This window comes from Schistocerca gregaria, chromosome 3 (genome assembly GCF_023897955.1).
Source record: "Schistocerca gregaria isolate iqSchGreg1 chromosome 3, iqSchGreg1.2, whole genome shotgun sequence".
In the NCBI taxonomy this organism is placed as follows: Eukaryota; Metazoa; Arthropoda; class Insecta; order Orthoptera; family Acrididae; genus Schistocerca; species Schistocerca gregaria.
Window position 1 is genome coordinate 952805746 of NC_064922.1, and position 9492 is coordinate 952815237.

Sequence of the window (9492 nt, forward strand, 5' to 3'; positions counted from 1 at the left end):
GATGCTGTAAACAGAACCTGGATTCATCCGAAAAAATGACGTTTTGCTATTCGTGCACTCAGGTTCGTCGTTGAGTACACCATCGCAGGCGCTCCTGTCTGTGATGCGTCAAGTGTAACCGCAGCCATGGTCTCCCGTCCACGCTGCTGCAAACATCGTCGAACTGTTCATGCAGATGGTTGTTGTCTTGCAAACGTCCCCATCTGTTGACTCAGGGATGGAGACGTGGCTGCACGATCCGTTACAGCCATGCGGATAAAGTGCCTGTCATCTCGTCTGCTAGTGATACGAGGCCATTGGGATCCAGCACGGCGTTCATATTACCCTCCTGAACCCACCCATTCCATGAATGTGCCAAGAGTCATTGGATCTCGAACAACGCAAGCAGCAATGTCGCGATACGATAAACTGCAATCGCGATAGGCTACAATTGATCTTTATCAAAGTCGGAAACGTGATGGTAGGCATTTCTGCTCCTTACACGAGGCATCACTACAACGTTTCCCCAGGAAACGACGGTGAACTGTTGTTTGTGTATCAGAAATCGGTTGGAAACTTTCCTCATGTCAGCACGTTGTAGGTGTTGCCACTTGCGCCAACCTTGTGTGAATGATCTGAAAAACTAATGTTTTATGTATCACAGCATCTTCTTCCTGTCGGTTAAATTTCGCGTCTGTAGCACGTCATCTTCGTGGTGTACCAGTTTTAATGGCCAATAGTGCATATCGTCCCATGTAGACCCTAACTCCCCGGCCACTCCTACACCACGAGTAACACGCCTCTCCTGGGAAGGCCCTGCAAGTAGCTACAACAAAGAAAGCACAGCCAGACGGTGCAGTCTGGCCCCTGTCACTAATCGAAACGTCAATCATGACGTTATTTTCGTATGGATTGTGTCTCCAGCCTGTCTCTCGTTCAGCGGACTTACGAAACAGAAGTGGTAACCCTGAAGATTGTCGACTTACTGGTTTCTAGTTGCGACTATGAGGTATTTCCTTTTTAAGGTAGATGGACAAGACAGAGAATCTAAACAAACTTCACACCCGCAAACAGTATACATAGAAATATCCAATTTACTGCGGAAAAAGAAACATACAGACAACTACGTTTCTTCGATACAGCAATAAAGAGAGACAGCATTAAGCACAAGTATGACATTTACAGAAAGCCAACAGCAATAGACACAATAACACATGCCACATCAAACCGCCCACAAAGCTATAAACTAACAACTCTCAGACACCTAATAGACAGACTGAAAAAGTGCCCCTCAACATATAAAACTATGAAACATAGTTAGAAACAAAACAGCTCACAGCCAAAAACAAAGGATATAACTGCCATATAATACAAAGTCTTAACCGTGAAATCAAGTCATAAGTGAGGAAAGAAGGAAATAAGTAGAGGACACAAGAGCCACAAAATCCCACCACTAACACAGACACTACACTACACACAAATGCACAGAAGATGTTCACTTATGACATGATTAGCAAAGAATAAATAGTACACCTTAACATACAAACCCAATTCGACACACAATAGCACACATACCGAAAAACCAAAGGCTCCACTCAGCATACAGAACAACAAACACACTCAAGACACATTTACAGACAACCACAGAAAAACAGGCGAATACCAAGCCAAATGTTTGCGTGCTGGCCAGCCGGTGTGACCGAGAGCTTCTAGGCGCTTCAGTCCGGAACAGCACTGCTGCCACGGTCGCAGGTTCGAATCCTGCCTCGGGCGTGGATTGTGTGATGTGCTTAGGTTAGTTAGGTTTAAGTAGTTCTAGGGGAGTGATGACATCAGATGTTATGTCCCATAGTGCTCAGAGCCATTTGAACCATTTGGCCAACGCAATTCCGTCTTGCCCCTAGAAATGTCCGTCCAGATTATTAGCCTATATAATGTACCCAAGCTATAAGTTGTGAAATTGTAATATGTGTAAACTGGGATAATTGCTGCAATCGCTGTAAAGTCGAGTGCTAAAGTTTAAAATAAATAGGTAATCAATTGTCATCAATCTTTAACACACCCTAAAAATCACATAGGAGTCGAGTTAAAGGAATTCATTTAAAATAAAAGATACAGAATGCAGGGACCCACACATCAGCGTGTGAGCCCTCCGGCCCCTTGCCTGGTATCGTACAGAATAGTGCACGCTCTCCAGGTAGCGCTCTCAAGCTCCCCTCCCCAGACACCCACTGCGCAATTTTCATTCAGGGCTTGACGACATCATCTTTCATCTGGCGTCCCTAGGCAAGGAGGTTGGACGGTAATCTTCCAATGCGTCCACTTTCAAAGTGGTTTATTCACTAGCAAACGTTTTGAAACGTCCCCTTACAAAAATTATACATGACTGTGCTTAAACTGACACACAATATTTTTTAGCGCAACGCATCTGACTTTCAGTAATCCCTACAAAAGAATGGCCCTGACTAACATTAACCTATACCTTTCATGAATCACTTACCTCACAAAAATCTTCATTACTCGAGCTACTGCAATACAGCGAGAGCCAATACTGCCACCCAAATAAAATCTACTGAAGGCACTAACTACTGATAGGCATACTTAGCAAATGAAAGATTTTGATAGAGAAGAAACAATATATTTACCTTAATAGTGTTCAAAAGTCGTAATATATATACCAGTGCGTGATATCCAATATTACACATTTACTCTTTCTGATGGACACACGTCCAGATAGTCCGATCTCAAAATTCCGCCATCTCTGTCCCCACATCCACCACTGCTGGCGGCTCACCTCCAACTGCGCAACGCTACGGGCTCTTAACATCCAGCTGCCCAACACTACAATAGCCAACAACAATGCAAACCAGCCACAGACTGCACACAGCACAGCCAGTGATTTTCATACAGAGCGCTACGTGGCGTTATCAATAAAAAAAACCTAAACAGCCTACTTACAGTTTTTTGTTCCCTAGGACGGCTGTCAGCACGCTGCAGCTGCATTTTGTGGATGATCTCCACGGTTTTAGAACCCTCAGAGTAGGAAAAACGAATTACTCCATTTGTTTCTTGCTTGGTGCACACGGATAGCCGCGCACCAGTAGTAACATGCTCTGAATTCAATACGGGGGGGGGGGGGGGGGGGGTTGTTTGGGGAAGGAGACCAGCAGCGAGGTCATCGGTCTCATCGGGTTAGGGAAGGAAGTCGGCCGTGCCCTTTCCGAGGAACCACCCCGGCATTTGCCTGGAGTGATTTAGGGAAGTCACGGAAAACCTAAATCAGGATGGCCGGTCGCGGGATTGAACCGTCGTCCTCCCGAATGCGAGTCCAGTGTCTAACCACTGCGCCACCTCGCCCGGTAATCAATACGTAAAGAGTTAGTTATTGAACAGACAGAGTTAAATTACAAAAAAAAAATTAAAAAAGGGCCTTAGATATTGAAGTTCCCCGGTACTTTCTGTCAGCTACGCCTACTCACGGTCAAAAAGCTGGAGAGAATGTGAAAGGCGGCCGCGGCGAAGGGCCGTGTGTGAAAGCAGCAGGGATGTGGTGGGCGGGATAGGACGGGATGGGACGGGATGGGACGGGATGCGTTACGCACCGCCAGCGGCTGCGGCTGCGCTGACCGGAAGGGCGACAGCCCGGCTGTGCTTCCCGTTACTATTGTTCCGTGGCCGAGGGAAAGCCGGTGGCAGCTGTAATGAATCCCTGCAAATGAGGTCGCTGCCGACCGAACTTAATGTATTATGCAGTCCATCCGAGTCTGCCGGTCGAAAGGTAGACAGAATGCCCCCTCTTCCCCCACCCTATCTCACATCACATACGGCGAACTCTGGATGAAGGTCAACATGCAGATTCCCTATTGCCAGAATGAGATTTTCACTCTGCAGCGGAGTGTGCCCTGATAAGAAACTTCCTGGCAGATTAAAACTGTGTACCGGACCGAGACTCCAACTCGGGATATTTGGCGTTCGCGCGCAAGTGCTCCACTCATGACTTGTCCTCACAGCTTCAGTTCTGCCAGTACCTCGTGTCCTACCTTCCAAATTTCACAGAAGCTTGTGACACCATTGCTCTAATATTCTACTGATTTATTTTGCCTTCTGTTTTATTTAATGTTACAGCGTTGAGCTTTTGTAAATATGTTTGATTGAATCGATAAAACGAAATTGTATACTCCTTTCTTTGTAAAAACTTTGGATGTCATGGTTTGATTCAATGCAATGTAGTATATCTATCATTTAAGTTCTTTGTCTCACTTGGAGGGAGACAGAACTTACTGTATGCATTTGGAATTTGGGTGAATAATTTTTTGTAGAACTACTAATATGTGCAAGTGTTCTGTTTTATTTAACACGTTTGTTTGCTGTTATGTAAACTGCTGACCTTCACTTAGGATTCTTAGTTATTTTGTGTGTAAGAGGTAGTGTGGTTCCCCTCAGGAACGGATCTTAGCAGCGCGCGCAAGTTTTGGTTGGCTTATGTAGAAAAGGTGGAACCGAGAGTCAGTCGGGGACGAGCTGCCAAACTGTGCACTGCCTATGTAACAGTTGTATATTGTGCTGGTTCTGAGAGAGGCTTTTTCCGCCACTGTCCAATGCCTCGGATGAATGGATAAATAGCTGGAACGATTCTGGAATTGGTATCCATCATCGCCACCAAGAAAGGACAGAGTCCAGCAATTCTGCCTGCGAATTCACCTACCAACGTGCAGTTGCCACCACATTGCGCAATCACTGTAATGGAATACGATAATAATGTACAGTGAAGGATCAGCTTATTGCATGTGTATGTGTGCTCAAATATAAGGTAACTTATAACTGAATTTATGTACCTACCTTTATTTTTTTCCCTAGCACAACACTTCTCAGGTTCCTCTCCATTTAAACTATGATTACCAAGTGTCCTAGTTTGTGGAAAAAATGAAAGCCTCAGAACATTAAATAATGTTGCTTGATCTTTGGTAAGAATGGAATGTTCAGATTTACTGTGGATTCAGTGAAATTGTGGGAGGTAGTAAATGTAGTCTTGTGAAAGCCTCCCAGGGATGGAAATAGTCTCATTTAAAGTTTTGTGAAGTTTCAAAGTCCCCTATTTAATCATTTACTTGAAAGTAGAAGACAATTTGCAGGCTCTTTTAAAGATAAAAAATTCTTAAAACTGAGGCTTATAAAGTTTTGCTTAGTTAATGGTCATAGTGCAGCCTGTAGTAAATTTTAAAAGCTGAGTCAGTATCTTGCAAATTTGTCAACATTGTGTCTCACTGCAGAAAAGTCGTGAATTGCAATTGCGGAAAGTTATATAATCATACTTGCTAAGCACTTGTTTCTTTCGGGTATTTAAAGTGCATATTAATAGTGTAATAAGATCCACAGGTCATCCTTTACCATTATTTATGAAAACAATAATTTCTTTATTCAAAAGACAGTGAGAAGCAACCTGTTATTGAACTCCATTTAAGATTCATTTTAAATAGTAAAGTATTTAACTGAGAGAGACTTAACCTGTTACCAGCTCATAATTTTGCACCGAACAACATTTATAATTCTATATCAATTAGGAAAGTGAATCTTCAAGTTTTCGCGGCGCAAAGACTGCTGAATTAAGTTTCGGGAACGCAGCCGCATGAATTCTGCTTCTTCTTCTAATATTTCGGCTGTATACCTTTCAGCCATCTTCAGAGAGAGCCGTGCGACTGACGCTCCAGCGCTCGCTCCATCCTTTTAAACTCGCGGACCGCTCCACTGCCCATGCGGCCACAGATAAACAAGGCGCCAGTGATGTTGATCGGCGGCAAAGACGTACAATATGCATGAGTTAGGTCTGTGGCTGGGAGCGAATACATCGACCTCCCAGCATGGATCGAATGCGTAGCCACAGACGTAACTCATGCATATTGTACGTCTTTGCCGCCGATCAACATCACTGCCGCCTTGTTTATCTGTGGCCGCATGGGCAGTGGCGCAGTCCGCGAGTTTAAAAGGATGGAGCGAGCGCTGGAGCGTCAGTCGTACGGCTCTCTCTGAAGATGGCTGAAAGGTATACAGCCGAAATATTAGAAGAAGAAGCAGAATTCATGCGGCTGCGTTCCCGAAACTTAATGGAGCAATTAGGAAAGTTTTTGAAAAATAATACTTAACCTATGTCCAATTAATGATCCTCCAGTGAATATTAACAGTAATGTTACAAAAACCATTCAGTTGGAATAAGCCCTGCTCTGTCAGCTTCCAATCTCAACCGTGAACATACGCACATGTCAGTGAGTTCATTGCACTCGCGTGTGGCAAAATATAGGTTGTGTTTTTCCGTTGAAGTTACTCATACATACCTTCTTAAACAAGAACGTTAATCTTTCTCTTGCCTAATTAGGCTGGCGACCTTTTCCTTTATTCTTTAAACAGTGTAGCTAGGTAAAGTATTATTTATTACTGTTTGAATATTTACGTAATTCTGACTTTCACTTCCGATAAGCCACCTCCGATAGGTACAACACGGTCAACATAAGAAAATTCCTCTCAGAGGGTAACACTGCTCTGTTGCTTTATACCATAATTACTTTAACAAGATAGTTTTTATTTCACGACCTGCCTCCAACTGGAAGGTTATGGTATAGCAGTAGTTGATAGTAGCGTTATAAGCTCTCCTGAAAATCTCGCAGAACTAGCAGGATATTGCGGACACATGGCTTAGCCACAGCCTAGAGGATGTTTCCAGAATGAGATTTTCGCTCTACAGCGGAATGTGCGCTGATATGAAACTTCCTGGCAGATTAAAACTGTGTGCCGGGCTGAGACTCGAACTCGGTACACATTCAATATTTCTAGATTTCCGGATAGCTTTTGGCGCGGTACCTCACTGCAGACTATTCATGAAGATACGAGCGTATCGAATAGGTTCCAAGATACGCAACTGGCTGGAAGACTTGTTAATAGAACCTAGTATCTTCTCATCGACGACATCACACGGATAAAGCGGCCGTAGCGGAACATGTTTACCAGGAAGGTGATTATGAAATAAAATTCAGCGAGACGGGAGTCATATCAAAAACCTCGCATTATTATGCACGCATGTATAGAGAGGCTATCGAGATTGATAAACACAGTAATAATTTTAACAGAAAAGACGAAGGTGTTAAACTGGATAAAATTTGAATGTCAGCGTTGCACTGCAAGCCTGACGATCGATTACTTTCAATCAAGAATGTTGGCATCACCAGAGACAATCTCATAGCCGACGTTACAAGATCGACAGTGGCGCCCTCTGTGCTGCCTATGTAATCAGCGCTTCCTCGAGTTATCTTCGCAGTTCGCCGCTGTACCGGCCGGAGTGGCCGAGCGGTTCTAGGCGCTTCAGTCTGGAACCGCGCGACCGCTGCGGTATCAGGTTCGAATCCTGCCTCGGGCATGGGTGTTTCTGATTTCCTTAGGTTCGTTAGGTTTAAGTAGTTCTAAGCTCTAGGGGACTGATCACCACAGCAGTTAAGTCCTATAGTGCTCAGAGCCATCTGAACCAAGTTCGCCGCTGCCCCTCAGAGGATGTCTCCCGCAGTCGGAGACGAAATGTCAGGGGAGAGTTTTATACTTTGACAATGCCGTATCAGCCCGGAAGTTTTAAGTGAAGACAATACCGACCGTGAAAGCTTCGTAATAATGCCGTGGGGTAAGAGAAAGTGTCTAAGCTGACCGACTGTAGAAGGACACAGGATAGCTGATTTAGACAAAACCTTTAGTCACTGTGATGAAGAGCATCTAACTCTAAATGTACAAAAATGTAAGTTGATTCGGATGAGTAGGAGAAACAAACCTGTAAAATACGGATAAGCATTAGTGGTGTCCTTCTTGACACAGTCACGTCGTTTAAATATCTGGGCCTAATGTTGGAAAGCGATATGAAATGGAACGGGAATGTGATGTTTCTGATAGGGAAGCTGATCGGTCGACTGCGCTTCACTGAGAGAAGTTTGGGAAAGCGTGATTCGTCTCTGAAGGAGACCGCATGTAAGACGCTGGTGCGACCTATTCTTGAGTACTGATCGAGTGTTTGGGATCCATACCAGTCTGGATTGAAGGAAGATATCGAAGCAATTCAGAGGCGGGCTGCTAGATCTGTAGTTCTTAAGTGTTAACGAAGGTGCTTTGGGAATTGAAATGCTAATCCCTGGAAGAAAGGCCTACCTAATCATCATCATCATCATCATCATCATCATTTAAGACTGATTATGCCTTTCAGCGTTCAGTCTGGAGCATGGCCCCCTTATAAAATTCCTCCACGATCCCCTATTCAGTGCTAACATAGGTGCCTCTTCTGATGTTAAACCTATTACTTCAAAATCATTCTTAACCGAATCCAGGTACCTTCTCCTTGGTCTGCCCCGACTCCTCCTACCCTCTACTGCTGAACCCATGAGTCTCTTGGGTAACCTCGTTTCTCCCATGCGTGTAACATGACCCCACCATCTAAGCCTGTTCGTCCTGACTGCTACATCTGTAGAGTTCATTCCCAGTTTTTCTTTGATTTCCTCATTGTGCACACCCTCCTGCCATTGTTCCCATCTACTAGTACCTGCAATCATCCTAGTTAGGTTCATATCCGTAACTTCAACCTTGTTCATAAGGTAACCTGAATCCATCCAGCTTTCACTCCCATACAACAAAGTTGGTCGAAAGATTGAACTGTGCACAGATAACTTAGTCTTGGTACTGACTTCCTTCTTGCAGAAGAGAGTAGATCGTAGCTGAGCGCTCACTGCATTAGCTTTGCTACACCTCGCTTCCAGTTCTTTCGCTATGTTGTCATCCTGTGAGAATATGCATCCTAAGTACTTGAAACCGTCCACCAGTTCTAACTTTGTTCCTCCTATTTGGCTCTCAATCCGTTTATATTTCTTTCCCACTGACATTACTTTCGTTTTGGAGATGCTAATCTTCATACCATAGTCCTTACATTTCTGATATAGCTCTGAAATATTACTTTGCAAACTTTCAATCGAAACTGCCATCACAACTAAGTCATCCGCATATGCAAGACTGCTTATTTTGTGTTCACATATCTTAACCTCACCCAGCCAGTCTATTGTTTTCAACATATGATCCATAAATAATATGAACAACAGTGGAGACAGGTTGCAGCATTGTCTTACCCCTGAATCTACTCTGAACCATGAATTCAGTTTACCGTCAACTCTAACTGCTGCCTGACTATCCATGTAAAGACCTTTAATTGCTTGCAAAAGTTTGACTCCTATTCCATAATCTCGTAGAACAGACAATAACTTCCTCCTAGGAACCCGGTCATAAGATTTTTCTAGATCTATAAAGTATAGATACAATTCCCTGTTCCACTCATAACACTTCTCCATTATTTGCCGTAAGCTAATGTTCTGGTCCTGACAACCTCTAAGAGGCCTAAACCCACACTGATTTTCATCCAGTTGGTCCTCAACTAATACTCGCACTGTCCTTTCAACAACACCTGAGAAAATTTTACCCACAACACTGATTAAAGAGATAGCT